Genomic DNA, 15,766 nt, shown 5'->3' with positions numbered 1-15,766 from the left:
CAGGATGGCGCGAAACTTGCTCCTCCTCTATCCGACGCAGGCGCAGACAGGATATCCGGATCAGTCGTTGCGTCGTTCCCCGGAACATTTTAAGTCAGATCCGTCCTTAATACAATTCAATGGGAATTAAGGACGGATCCGGCGTTACGGCTTTTGAGACGGAGAAGAAAATTATGCATGCTACGGTTTTTCATTTCGACGGAAACGTCGAAAAGACTGAAGCGGAGCCATCCTGATGCATCCTGAAGGACGGACTCTCCATTCAGAATGCATGGGGATAAAACTGATCAGTTCTTTTCCGGTATTGAGCCCTTAGGACGGAACTCAGCGCCGGAAAAGAAAAGCGCAAGTGTGAAAGTAGCCTTAGCTAAACAGCCGGACTCCAGACTGATACATTGTGGCAAACTAGCAGAGAGATGTGTGTAGCTGATGTTTGTTTGGACTGGATACAATTGTATCCACGTCTGGGCTGTGTGCAGGGTTACTGCCTGTGAATGTAAGCAAAAGTGTCCGTAGTCACTGACAACAAACACACTGAAAATTATGAAGAATTGAACAAAGGGGAGATTTATCAAGGCCCGAACTTCAGAATTCAGGCTTTCAAAATATTTTATTAGAACGTTGTGGAGCTATTTGTTTATGCAAAGATTAAGCTTTATTTATGTAACACCAAAAACTAAACTAAAATCTCAACCTTTACCTACTCACTGATGGTTTCTAAAGGGTTAAAAAAAAGTTGCAAGTTGTACATTATAAAGATAAAGTATTAGGCTACATGCACACGAATGTATTTTGTTTCTGTGTCCGTTCCGTTTTTTTCTGCGGATAGGATGCAGACCCACCGTCTGCTGTCCGCATCAGTATGTCCGTTCCGTAGCCCCGCAAAAAAAAAAAATAGAATATGTCCTATTCTTGTCCGTTTTAGGCATTGTTACAATGGATCCGCAAAAAAAAAAACAGATGGCATACGGATGTCATCCGTTTTTTTTTGCGGATCTGCAATTTGCAGACCGCAAAACACATACGGTCATGTGCATTAGGCTACATGCACGCGACCTGTATGTGTTTTGCAGTCCGCAAATTGCGGATCTCCAAAAAAAAAAAAACGGATGACGAAAGTATGTCATCCGTTTTTTTTTGTAGATCCATTGTAGCAATGCCTATCCTTGTCCGCAAAATGGAGAAGAATAGGACATGTTCTATTTTTTTTGGGCGAGCTACGAAACGGACTTACTGATGCGGACAGAACACGGTGTGCTGTCCGCATTTTTTGCTGACCCATTGAAATGGATGGATCCGCATCCTATCCGCAAAAAAAAAAAACGGAATAGACCAGGAAACAAAATACGTTCATGTGCATGAGGCCTTATACTGACTTTTTTTAAAATTATTATACCCTTGCTCATTACACTCTGCACCCGTCCCCTCCGCTCTCTGTTTTCCCTCTGTTACCTGACTGGAATGTGAACAATATTAACTATTCACTGAGGATCAGATGCTTTAAATGCTGCTTGATTATCATTCCCATCCACCCGCAGTTTCCCAACCAAGACACTAGGCCATGAGTTTACACAGCAGCCATTCAGTCTCTGGATTCTTGTGGAGAACTAGTTAATACTCAACTCATTCTTCATACTGTGCTACTGCAGGCCGAGGGGGGCCGTGAGATGATTTACAGCCACGGAAACGGTTGTCAGGGCCAACCACTAAATAACAGACCCCCTGACTCCTGATGGCCAAATCAGGGCAGTGATTATAACATATGAAGAATAGACGGCACTTGGGACAAGTTCATGAACACTGGACAAAGACGTGATCAGGTGGAGGAGACATTACTAGATCCAGGGGTGATGTGAGACCCCATAGCTGCTTCAAGTGGATGGTGTACAATGCTGGGACTGAGGTCAGTGCTCGCTGCAGAATCAGAGGGGCTTCATACACTTCTGTAGATATTGGTAAAAGAGGCTCCGATTAATTGCTGCGTTTAACCATATTTTGGATTGAAAAAATGTGTCAGATTCAATACAATAATATCAGATTATACCGGGTGGTCTCCAGGTAGAAAGTATTGTTTAAAATCTATATAATTACAAAATAATACTGCTCCTGTGTACAAGAATATAACTACTATAACACTGCTCCTATGTACAAGAATATAACTACTATAATACTGCTCCTATGTACAAGAATATAACTACTATAATACTGCTCCTATGTACAAGAATATAACTACTATAATACTGCTCCTATGTACAAGAATATAACTACTATAATACTGCCTCCTATGTACAAGAATATAACTACTATAATACTGCTCCTATGTACAAGAATATAACTACTATAATACTGCCTCCTATGTACAAGAATATAACTACTATAATACTGCCTCCTATGTACAGGAATATAACTACTATAATACGGCTCCTATGTACAAGAATATAACTACTATAATACTGCTCCTATGTACAAGAATATAACTACTATAATACTGCTCCTATGTACAATAATATAACTACTATAATACTGCTCCTATGTACAAGAATATAACTACTATAATACTGCTCCTATGTACAAGAATATAACTACTATAATACTGCTCCTATGTACAAGAATATAACTACTATAATACTGCCTCCTATGTACAAGAATATAACTACTATAATACTGCTCCTATGTACAATAATATAACTACTATAATACTGCTCCTATGTACAAGAATATAACTACTATAATACTGCTCCTATGTACAAGAATATAACTACTATAATACTGCTCCTATGTACAAGAATATAACTACTATAATACTGCTCCTATGTACAATAATATAAATACTATAATACTGCTCCTATGTACAAGAATATAACCACTATAATACAGCCTCCTATGTACAAGAATATAACTACTATAATACTGCTCCTATGTACAAGAATATAACTACTATAATACTGCTCCTATGTACAAGAATATAACTACTATAATACTGCTCCTATGTACAAGAATATAACTACTATAATACTGCCTCCTATGTACAAGAATATAACTACTATAATACTGCTCCTATGTACAAGAATATAACTACTATAATACTGCTCCTATGTACAAGAATATAACTACTATAATACTGCCTCCTATGTACAAGAATATAACTACTATAATACTGCCTCCTATGTACAAGAATATAACTACTATAACACTGCTCCTATGTACAAGAATATAATTACTATAATACTGCTCCTATGTACAAGAATATAACTACTATAATACTGCTCCTATGTACAAGTATATAACTACTATAATACTGCCTCCTATGTACAAGAATATAACTACTATAATACTGCTCCTATGTACAAGAATATAACTACTATAATACTGCTCCTATGTACAAGAATATAATTACTATAATACTGCTCCTATGTACAAGAATATAACTACTATAATACTGCTCCTATGTACAAGTATATAACTACTATAATACTGCCTCCTATGTACAAGAATATAACTACTATAATACTGCTCCTATATACAAGAATATAACTACTATAATACTGCCTCCTATGTACAAGAATATAACTACTATAATACTGCTCCTATGTACAAGAATATAACTACTATAATACTGCTCCTATGTACAAGAATATAACTACTATAATACTGCCTCCTATGTACAAGAATATAACTACTATAATACTGCTTCTATGTACAAGAATATAACTACTATAATACTGCTTCTATATACAAGAATATAACTACTATAATACTGCTCCTATGTACAAGAATATAACTACTATAATACTGCCTCCTATGTACAAGAATATAACTGCTATAATATATTTGCACTATTGTTTAATGTCTTACCTGTGTGTCTCCCCTCCTTCCCTCTTGTGTCTCCCCCCCCCCCTCCCCCACCATCAGATGTCATATATTGTATTTTCAGATGCTGACTGTATGCTTTCTATTTCAGAATGTCGTCTATTGTGATTTCTTCCTTTAACGCCCGGGGAATGAACGAGCCTTGCAAACGATCCCAAATCCTGGCCCTTTTACAGAGGGATAAAGTATCTATAGCATTCTTCCAGGAAACCCACTTCAGAGAGGGTAAGATCCCCAAATTGCCCCCCAAAAGGTTTTCCCAATGGTTCCATAGCACGTATAGTTCGGCTAGCAGGGGTGTCAGCATAGCGATCCACAAGCAGCTCCCCTTTAAGCATTCTGCCGTCTCTGCAGATCCTGAGGGTCGTTACCTGTTTGTTAAGGGCGCTATCGCTGACACTCCTGTTACCCTGGCAACTGTATACGCTCCCAACAGAGGGCAGGTTGCTTGGCTCGTTCAGACCCTAGGCCTTCTATCCTCCTTTAAGGAGGGAATGGTTATTTTAGGAGGTGATTTTAATGCTACCCTTGATCCTACACTAGATTCCTCAAGTGGGAAGTCTGCCATTACACATGCCCGTTTGCGGCGCCTTAAACTGGCCCTACAGAGGCTGGGGGTTTTAGATGTCTGGCGCACCACGAATCCCACTGGTAGGGACTTTTCCTTTTATTCGGCTGCTAAACTATCTTACCATAGATTAGACTATCTATTTTTATCCAAATCCTGTACTAACAGAGTTATCAATTCCCACATAGGGAACATCACCTTGTCTGACCACGCTCCGGTATTTTTGAGTGTGTCCCTGCTGGACCTCCCAAAGAGGGAATGGAATTGGCGCATAAATGAGACCATTATCTCAGACCCCTCCCATGCTGCTAAATTATCCTCTATCATAACTAACTTCTTCACAACTAATACTTCAGGCCCTGACGCTCCCTCTCCTTCCATTATTTGGGAAACCCATAAAGCGGTCCTGAGAGGGGAACTAATAGCCTTAGGTGCACATATTAAGAAACAGCGGGATCAGGCTGTGGCGACACTTCTCTCCCAGATCCAGGCCCTAGAGCTAACGCACAAATCCTCCCAGGCCCTTAGCTGTGCCTTGGAGCTCTCTGAAGCCCGTACTAAGCTTAAGAACCTGCTAAATGTCACGTCAGCTAAGCTTTTACTTAGAGCCAAATTCCGCTCATATGCTCACGGGGACAAAGGGAATAGGTTAATGTCCGCTTTAGTGAAGAAACAAAAAACGGACTCCTTTATTGCTGCAGTTAAAGACGACAAAGGCGTCCTTCATAAAGGAACTCCAGACATAGCAAAGACCTTCTGTGCCTTCTATAGGGACCTATACAACCTTAAAACACCAGATAATATGTCGCCAGCTCAATTAGGCGAGGCATCTGAGAAGTTTCTCTCCTCCCTCCAGTTACCTACTATTACCCCAGCTCAGTCAGCCATGCTCTTATCTCCTATCACAGAGGATGAAATTGGTAAGGTTCTCTCCTCTATACCCTCAGGGAAAAGTCCAGGCCCCGATGGGTTTACCATCTCTTACTATAAAACCTTTAAGCAGACCCTAATTCCCCATTTTAATACCTTATGTAACCACTTACTCCAAGGGGGCTCCCTCCCTCCCCAATCGCTTTCAGCCCATATCACGGTAATCCACAAGGAAAATAAGGACCCCCTAAATTGCGGGAGTTACCGCCCTATCTCGCTTCTAAATACTGATGTGAAGTGGTGGGCAAAAATTTTGGCTCAACGGATTCAGTCGGTTCTCCCTGGCATTATCAACGAGGAGCAGGTGGGATTCGTCTCTGGCAGGCAGGGGAGTGAAAATACGGTCCGTGTCATACAATTGATCACGCATGCTCGTCAGCACTCAATACCTTTAGCTCTTCTCAGTACAGATGCAGAGAAGGCCTTTGACAGGATCAGCTGGCAATTCATGTCTCGGGCACTGTCGAAGTTTGGCCTTCCGGACCAGTTCATCCAATCCGTTTTCTCACTTTATTCGCTCCCCTCTGCCAGAATACGGATTAATGGGACACTCTCTCCAGCTTTTCCCATTACTAATGGGACGAGGCAGGGGTGCCCACTCTCACCTGCCCTCTTTGTTATTGTCATGGAGACCCTGCTGGCCAGGATCAGGCAAGATCCGGACATTAAGGGGATCACCTTGGGGTCGCATACCCACCTAACGGCCGCTTTTGCAGACGACCTTTTGGTCATAACGTCCAACCCTCTAGCCTCTTTCCCCAGACTTCAAGCCCTTTTTGAAGAATATGGAGCGGTTTCAAATTTTAAGATCAACTATACTAAGTCACAGGCCCTGAATATTTCTTGCCCATCCGCTACTGTAGACACGCTTAAAGGTTCCGCGGCTTTTTCGTGGGCCAATAAGTCAATCCCTTTTCTAGGTACCCATATCTCAGCAAAACCAGAGGATCTTTTTGAGTTAAATTATGTCCCTTTACTGAAATCCATTAGATCACACTTACACTCTCTAAAACTTCCGTTTATCTCTTGGATTGGGCGGAAAAACTTCATTAAAGCTTTTATTGTCCCCAGACTGCTCTACCTCATCCAAACCCTCCCTATCTGGCTACCCCATTCCTTCTTTGTGGAGGTCCGCAGGGTCATCTCAACCTTTGTCTGGTCTGGTAAATCCCCTAGGTTGGCTTATGCCACTCTCACTCGGGAGAGGAGGTTGGGAGGCTTCGGCCTACCCGACATCTACCTTTATTACAAAGCATCAATGCTAAACAGAGCTTTGAGCCTCATTTCCTGGCGCCCTCTCGGCCTTGTCTCCCGACTAGAGTGTGATTTGCTTTCATATAGGGACAAGTTAGTTCTATGGGGCTTACGCAAATGTACTGCTAATAATAAGTTTACCTCGCCCTTATGGAAGGGTCTGTTACTGGAATGGACTAAACTATATGGGTCCTCGACCCTTAGGTTTCCAAGTTTGAGTCTCCCCTTAGATCTGCTGCAGGCATATGTTCACCCTACCACCTCTAATGCAACAGGAATTTGGGCTATACTAGCCAACTCTAAACTGAAAGACATCATAACTGTATCAGGTGCCTTAAATTGGAGTAAAATATATGAAATCCCTAGGGTTCAGGGAGCCTCCTTCCTAGCGCTTATGGCTTTTAAGAAGGATGTGGCGCTTTTGGAATCTTTTCCCAGGCCTACGGTAGATCCCTCTTGGTTGGAGGGGAAAATCTCTAACGCCCTTCGCCCCAAGAAACCTCTCTCCACATTCTACAAGGAGCTACTCTCCTCCGCACCTCCAGATCTGTGGTTCCTTGCAGCCTGGGAGAAGGAGCTGTCCCTGTCCCTGTCAGAACCTGAAAAAGCCTTCATCCTCACACACTCACATGGTTTCAACCGTTGTATCAGAATACAGGCAAACTCTTATAAATTACTTACAAGATGGTATAAGACACCGGAATTCCTTCACAAGCTCAATCCCGCTATCCCAAACAGTTGCTGGAGGTGTGGAGGAGACATTGGTTCTCTATCTCATATTTGGTGGAGCTGCGAGAAAATAAAACCGTTTTGGGTTGAAGTAGAAGCAGCTATTAACAGGATATGCAATAGTCAGATTACCTTAGATGCAAAACTCCTGCTGCTCTGGTGTCCAAATGGCACGCTAACCCCCTCAAAGCATAATCTACAAACCATGCTTATTACAGCAGCTCGACTGCTGATCCCTCTATTATGGAAAAACGAATCAGCTCCCTCGTTCTTGATGTGGACGGAAAAAGTTGATCAACTATATCGGTTTGAAGAATTAGCCCACTGGGAAAATCACTCTAGAGCAGTTTTTGTTAAACTATGGTCTCCTTGGAAGCTATACCGCAAATTCTAGGCTTAGATATGTCTTGACTTAAGATTTTGATTGACATCCAACTTTCCCCCTTCCCTCTCTCTCCCAACCCACCTTCCTTTGTCTTGTTAGCCCCCCCCTCGTCAGATATTGTTTACATGTGTCACTTTATTATTTGAAGTCGTGTATGCAATCACCTTGAATGCATTGTGTTTGCTGACTATGCACTTATCCAGCTGCGTCTGGACACAAGATGTTTGTCTCTCTACATGACTGTGTATTTTTTCTCAAATAAAAAGAAATTTGACAAAGAATATAACTACTATAATACTGCCTCCTATGTACAAGAATATAACTACTATAATACTGCTCCTATGTACAAGAATATAACTACTATAATACTGCTCCTATGTACAATAATATAACTACTATAATACTGCCTCCTATGTACAAGAATATAACTACTATAATACTGCTCCTATGTACAAGAATATAACTACTATAATACTGCTCCTATGTACAGGAATATAACTACTATAATACTGCCTCCTATGTACAAGAATATAACTACTATAATACTGCTCCTATGTACAAGAATATAACTACTATAATACTGCTCCTATGTACAAGAATATAACTACTATAATACTGCTCCTCTGTACAAGAATATTACTACTATAATACTGCTCCTATGTACAAGAATATAACTACTATAATACTGCTCCTATGTACAAGAATATAACTACTATAATACTGCTCCTATGTACAAGAATATAACTACTATAATACTGCTCCTGTGTACAAGAATATAACTACTATAATACTGCTCCTATGTACAAGAATATAACTACTATAATACTGCCTCCTATGTACAAGAATATAACTACTATAATACTGCCTCCTATGTACAAGAATATAACTACTATAATACTGCCTCCTATGTACAAGAATATAACTACTATAATACTGCCTCCTATGTACAAGAATATAACTACTATAATACTGCTCCTATGTACAAGAATATAACTACTATAATACTGCCTCCTATGTACAAGAATATAACTACTATAATACTGCCTCCTATGTACAAGAATATAACTACTATAATACTGCCTCCTATGTACAAGAGTATAACTACTATAATACTGCCTTCTATGTACAAGAATATAACTACTATAATACTGCCTCCTATGTACAAGACTATAACTACTATAATACTGCTCCTATGTACAAGAATATAACTACTATAATACTGCCTCCTATGTACAAGAATATAACTACTATAATACCGCTCCTATGTACAAGAATATAACTACTATAATACTGCTCCTATGTACAGGAATATAACTACTATAATACTGCCTCCTATGTACAATAATATAACTACTATAATACTGCTCCTATGTACAAGAATATAACTACTATAATACTGCTTCTATATACAAGAATATAACTACTATAATACTGCTCCTATGTACAAGAATATAACTACTATAATACTGCCTCCTATGTACAAGAATATAACTACTATAATACTGCTCCTATGTACAAGAATATAACTACTATAATACTGCTCCTATGTACAATAATATAACTACTATAATACTGCCTCCTATGTACAAGAATATAACTACTATAATACTGCTCCTATGTACAAGAATATAACTACTATAATACTGCTCCTATGTACAGGAATATAACTACTATAATACTGCCTCCTATGTACAAGAATATAACTACTATAATACTGCCTCCTATGTACAAGAATATAACTACTATAATACTGCTCCTATGTACAAGAATATAACTACTATAATACCGCTCCTATGTACAAGAATATAACTACTATAATACTGCTCCTATGTACAGGAATATAACTACTATAATACTGCCTCCTATGTACAATAATATAACTACTATAATACTGCTCCTATGTACAGGAATATAACTACTATAATACTGCTTCTATATACAAGAATATAACTACTATAATACTGCTCCTATGTACAAGAATATAACTACTATAATACTGCCTCCTATGTACAAGAATATAACTACTATAATACTGCTCCTATGTACAAGAATATAACTACTATAATACTGCTCCTATGTACAATAATATAACTACTATAATACTGCCTCCTATGTACAAGAATATAACTACTATAATACTGCTCCTATGTACAAGAATATAACTACTATAATACTGCTCCTATGTACAGGAATATAACTACTATAATACTGCCTCCTATGTACAAGAATATAACTACTATAATACTGCTCCTATGTACAAGAATATAACTACTATAATACTGCTCCTATGTACAAGAATATAACTACTATAATACTGCTCCTATGTACAGGAATATAACTACTATAATACTGCCTCCTATGTACAAGAATATAACTACTATAATACTGCTCCTATGTACAATAATATAACTACTATAATACTGCTCCTATGTACAGGAATATAACTACTATAATACTGCTTCTATATACAAGAATATAACTACTATAATACTGCTCCTATGTACAAGAATATAACTACTATAATACTGCCTCCTATGTACAAGAATATAACTACTATAATACTGCTCCTATGTACAAGAATATAACTCCTATAATACTGCTCCTATGTACAATAATATAACTACTATAATACTGCCTCCTATGTACAAGAATATAACTACTATAATACTGCTCCTATGTACAAGAATATAACTACTATAATACTGCTCCTATGTACAGGAATATAACTACTATAATACTGCCTCCTATGTACAAGAATATAACTACTATAATACTGCTCCTATGTACAAGAATATAACTACTATAATACTGCTCCTATGTACAAGAATATAACTACTATAATACTGCTCCTATGTACAGGAATATAACTACTATAATACTGCCTCCTATGTACAAGAATATAACTACTATAATACTGCTCCTATGTACAAGAATATAACTACTATAATACTGCTCCTATGTACAAGAATATAACTACTATAATACTGCTCCTCTGTACAAGAATATTACTACTATAATACTGCTCCTATGTACAAGAATATAACTACTATAATACTGCTCCTATGTACAAGAATATAACTACTATAATACTGCTCCTATGTACAAGAATATAACTACTATAATACTGCTCCTGTGTACAAGAATATAACTACTATAATACTGCTCCTATGTACAAGAATATAACTACTATAATACTGCTCCTATGTACAAGAATATAACTACTATAATACTGCCTCCTATGTACAAGAATATAACTACTATAATACTGCCTCCTATGTACAGGAATATAACTACTATAATACGGCTCCTATGTACAAGAATATAACTACTATAATACTGCTCCTATGTACAAGAATATAACTACTATAATACTGCTCCTATGTACAATAATATAACTACTATAATACTGCTCCTATGTACAAGAATATAACTACTATAATACTGCTCCTATGTACAAGAATATAACTACTATAATACTGCTCCTATGTACAAGAATATAACTACTATAATACTGCCTCCTATGTACAAGAATATAACTACTATAATACTGCTCCTATGTACAATAATATAACTACTATAATACTGCTCCTATGTACAAGAATATAACTACTATAATACTGCTCCTATGTACAAGAATATAACTACTATAATACTGCTCCTATGTACAAGAATATAACTACTATAATACTGCTCCTATGTACAATAATATAAATACTATAATACTGCTCCTATGTACAAGAATATAACCACTATAATACAGCCTCCTATGTACAAGAATATAACTACTATAATACTGCTCCTATGTACAAGAATATAACTACTATAATACTGCTCCTATGTACAAGAATATAACTACTATAATACTGCTCCTATGTACAAGAATATAACTACTATAATACTGCCTCCTATGTACAAGAATATAACTACTATAATACTGCTCCTATGTACAAGAATATAACTACTATAATACTGCTCCTATGTACAAGAATATAACTACTATAATACTGCCTCCTATGTACAAGAATATAACTACTATAATACTGCCTCCTATGTACAAGAATATAACTACTATAACACTGCTCCTATGTACAAGAATATAATTACTATAATACTGCTCCTATGTACAAGAATATAACTACTATAATACTGCTCCTATGTACAAGTATATAACTACTATAATACTGCCTCCTATGTACAAGAATATAACTACTATAATACTGCTCCTATGTACAAGAATATAACTACTATAATACTGCCTCCTATGTACAAGAATATAACTACTATAATACTGCTCCTATATACAAGGATATAACTACTATAATACTGCTCCTATGTACAAGAATATAACTGCTATAATACTGCTCCTATGTACAAGAATATAACTACTATAATACTGCTCCTATGTACAAGAATATAACTACTATAATACTGCCTCCTATGTACAAGAATATAACTACTATAATACTGCTTCTATGTACAAGAATATAACTACTATAATACTGCTTCTATATACAAGAATATAACTACTATAATACTGCTCCTATGTACAAGAATATAACTACTATAATACTGCCTCCTATGTACAAGAATATAACTACTATAATACTGCTCCTATGTACAAGAATATAACTACTATAATACTGCTCCTATGTACAATAATATAACTACTATAATACTGCCTCCTATGTACAAGAATATAACTACTATAATACTGCTCCTATGTACAAGAATATAACTACTATAATACTGCCTCCTATGTACAAGAATATAACTACTATAATACTGCCTCCTATGTACAAGAATATAACTACTATAATACTGCTCCTATGTACAAGAATATAACTACTATAATACTGCCTCCTATGTACAAGAATATAACTACTATAATACTGCCTCCTATGTACAAGAATATAACTACTATAATACTGCCTCCTATGTACAAGAGTATAACTACTATAATACTGCCTTCTATGTACAAGAATATAACTACTATAATACTGCCTCCTATGTACAAGACTATAACTACTATAATACTGCTCCTATGTACAAGAATATAACTACTATAATACTGCCTCCTATGTACAAGAATATAACTACTATAATACCGCTCCTATGTACAAGAATATAACTACTATAATACTGCTCCTATGTACAGGAATATAACTACTATAATACTGCCTCCTATGTACAAGAATATAACTACTATAATACTGCCTCCTATGTACAAGAGTATAACTACTATAATACTGCCTCCTATGTACAAGAATATAACTACTATAATACCGCTCCTATGTACAAGAATATAACTACTATAATACTGCTCCTATGTACAGGAATATAACTACTATAATACTGCCTCCTATGTACAATAATATAACTACTATAATACTGCTCCTATGTACAGGAATATAACTACTATAATACTGCTTCTATATACAAGAATATAACTACTATAATACTGCTCCTATGTACAAGAATATAACTACTATAATACTGCCTCCTATGTACAAGAATATAACTACTATAATACTGCTCCTATGTACAAGAATATAACTACTATAATACTGCTCCTATGTACAATAATATAACTACTATAATACTGCCTCCTATGTACAAGAATATAACTACTATAATACTGCTCCTATGTACAAGAATATAACTACTATAATACTGCTCCTATGTACAGAATCATAGTGACAGCTTTATGTCAGTATGATCCTGTAGCAGTAAGGTCGTGCAGAGACACATAGCATTATAAGGCTACATGCACACGAACGTTTTTTGTCTCCGTGTCCGTTGCATTTTTTTTTTTGCAGAAGGGATGCGGACCCACTCATTTCAATGGGTCCGCAAAAAATGTGGACAGCAATTTGCGGACCACAAAACACATACGGTTATGTGCATGTAGCCTAAATCAGTATAATGCCCTGGGCTCCTGCAAGACGAGCAGTGTGCAGAACGGAGGATCATGCTCACACATGGATCGTGATTCCCCCACTGGACACGCTTGTGTTCTATGTAGACTCCCTTTCTGATGTTTTACACAGTTGCCGGTGATTGACTTTGTTCTTCTACAAGTGATTCGCATAAAACTTTGTTCTAACTGTAAGGAGCTCCTGCTCCGTACAGTGTTAGAATGTATTGACTCCGATGAGCCAAAGTTATTGCTTCGCAAAGTCTTCATAAATTAATTTCTACTGTAAAAAAACATTTCCCGAACTTGGGTACAGTATTAGAACGAAGTGTTATGCGAATCGACTTTGGATGTTTCGTCCGAAGTTGATTCGCTTATCCCTAATTGCTGTGTTCGACAAGACATCGATCAACAAGTATCACCGATCAATTGTCCAAGAATTTATTTGTCTTCTGGAGATGACTGGTTCTATGATGAGAAACCTATTACCACCTATGTGCTGACCTGTCACATGGGTAGCACATTGCCAGGCTGGTATAACCTGGGCATCTCCTGTATATACTGTAATTATATATGTACAGCTGGTATAAGTTATACATCTTCTTGTATATAGTGATATGGACCATGCTGGTATAACCTGGGCATCTCCTGTATATAATTATATATGTACAGCTGGTATAAGTTATACATCTTCTTGTATATAGTGATATGGAGCATGCTGGTATAACCTGGGCATCTCCTGTATAATTATATATGTACAGCTGGTATAAGTTATACATCTTCCTGTATATAGTGATATGGACCATGCTGGTATAACCTGGGTATCTCCTGTATATAATTATATATGTACAGCTGGTATAAGTTATACATCTTCTTGTATATAGTGATATGGAGCATGCTGGTATAACCTGGGCATCTCCTGTATATAATTATATATGTACAGCTGGTATAACCTGGGCATCTCCTGTATATAATTATATCTGTACAGCTGGTATAACCTGGGCATCTCCTGTATATAATTATATATGTACAGCTGGTATAACCTGGGCATCTCCTGTATATAGTTATATATGTACAGCTGGTATAACCTGGGCATCTCCTGTATATAATTATATATGTACAGCTGGTATAAGTTATACATCTTCTTGTATATAGTGATATGGAGCATGCTGGTATAACCTGGGCATCTCCTGTATATAATTATATATGTACAGCTGGTATAAGTTATACATCTTCTTGTATATAGTGATATGGAGCATGCTGGTATAACCTGGGCATCTCCTGTATATAATTATATATGTACAGCTGGTATAAGTTATACATCTTCTTGTATATAGTGATATGGACCATGCTGGTATAACCTGGGCATCTCCTGTATATAATTATATCTGTAAAGCTGGTATAAGTTATACATCTTCTTGTATATAGTGATATGGACCATGCTGGTATAACCTGGGCATCTCCTGTATATAATTATATCTGTAAAGCTGGTATAAGTTATACATCTTCTTGTATATAGTGATATGGAGCATGCTGGTATAACCTGAGCATCTCCTGTATATAATTATATATGTGCAGCTGGTATAAGTTATACATCTTCTTGTATATAGTGATATGGACCATGCTGGTATAACCTGGGTATCTCCTGTATATAATTATATATGTACAGCTGGTATAACCTGGGCATCTCCTGTATATAATTATATATGTGCAGCTGGTATAACCTGGGCATCTCCTGTATATAATTATATATGTGCAGCTGGTATAGGTTATACATCTTCCTGTATGTAGTGGATATAGTATTACTTGATGGGTTGCAGTATACTGTACATGGTGAACACTCTGAGACTTGCTATGATTTATGCTGATTCCGGATAATTTACATCCTTGTCACTTATTTCTGTATAATTGCTCATTAATAACACTTTCAGTGCTGGCAGATGATTGTTCTGCAGGACGACATCTATGATTTGTTTATCGTCTGTCCACAGATCATTAGTTCTTTATTAAATACAATTTAGTGCCTGTCAATCAATGGTGTAAGGAGGCCGGCGTGTCCTCTGCGGAGGGTGCACAATATCACAGAGAGGAATTAACCCTCACAGTTGATACTGAA

General features: G+C 36.9%; 1 protein-coding gene across 3 annotated transcripts in view; it reads left to right on the top strand.

The window, feature by feature from the left end:
* Positions 1-1,655: 1,655 nt before the first annotated feature.
* TOGARAM2 (TOG array regulator of axonemal microtubules 2) overlaps positions 1,656-15,766 on the top strand; it is a 106,489-nt gene continuing 92,378 nt past the window's right edge. For 2 of the 3 annotated variants that reach the window (XM_040430625.1, XM_040430622.1), the window contains exon 1: positions 1,656-1,903. The gene's annotated coding sequence lies outside the window, so the exon portion shown is untranslated. The other variant, XM_040430624.1, reaches the window with a different exon arrangement.

The sequence above is a fragment of the Bufo bufo genome, chromosome 4, assembly GCF_905171765.1.
Source record: "Bufo bufo chromosome 4, aBufBuf1.1, whole genome shotgun sequence".
Lineage (NCBI taxonomy): Eukaryota > Metazoa > Chordata > Amphibia > Anura > Bufonidae > Bufo > Bufo bufo.
Note: the sequence above shows the minus strand (reverse complement) of the source record. Positions and strands in the feature narration are given on the sequence as shown.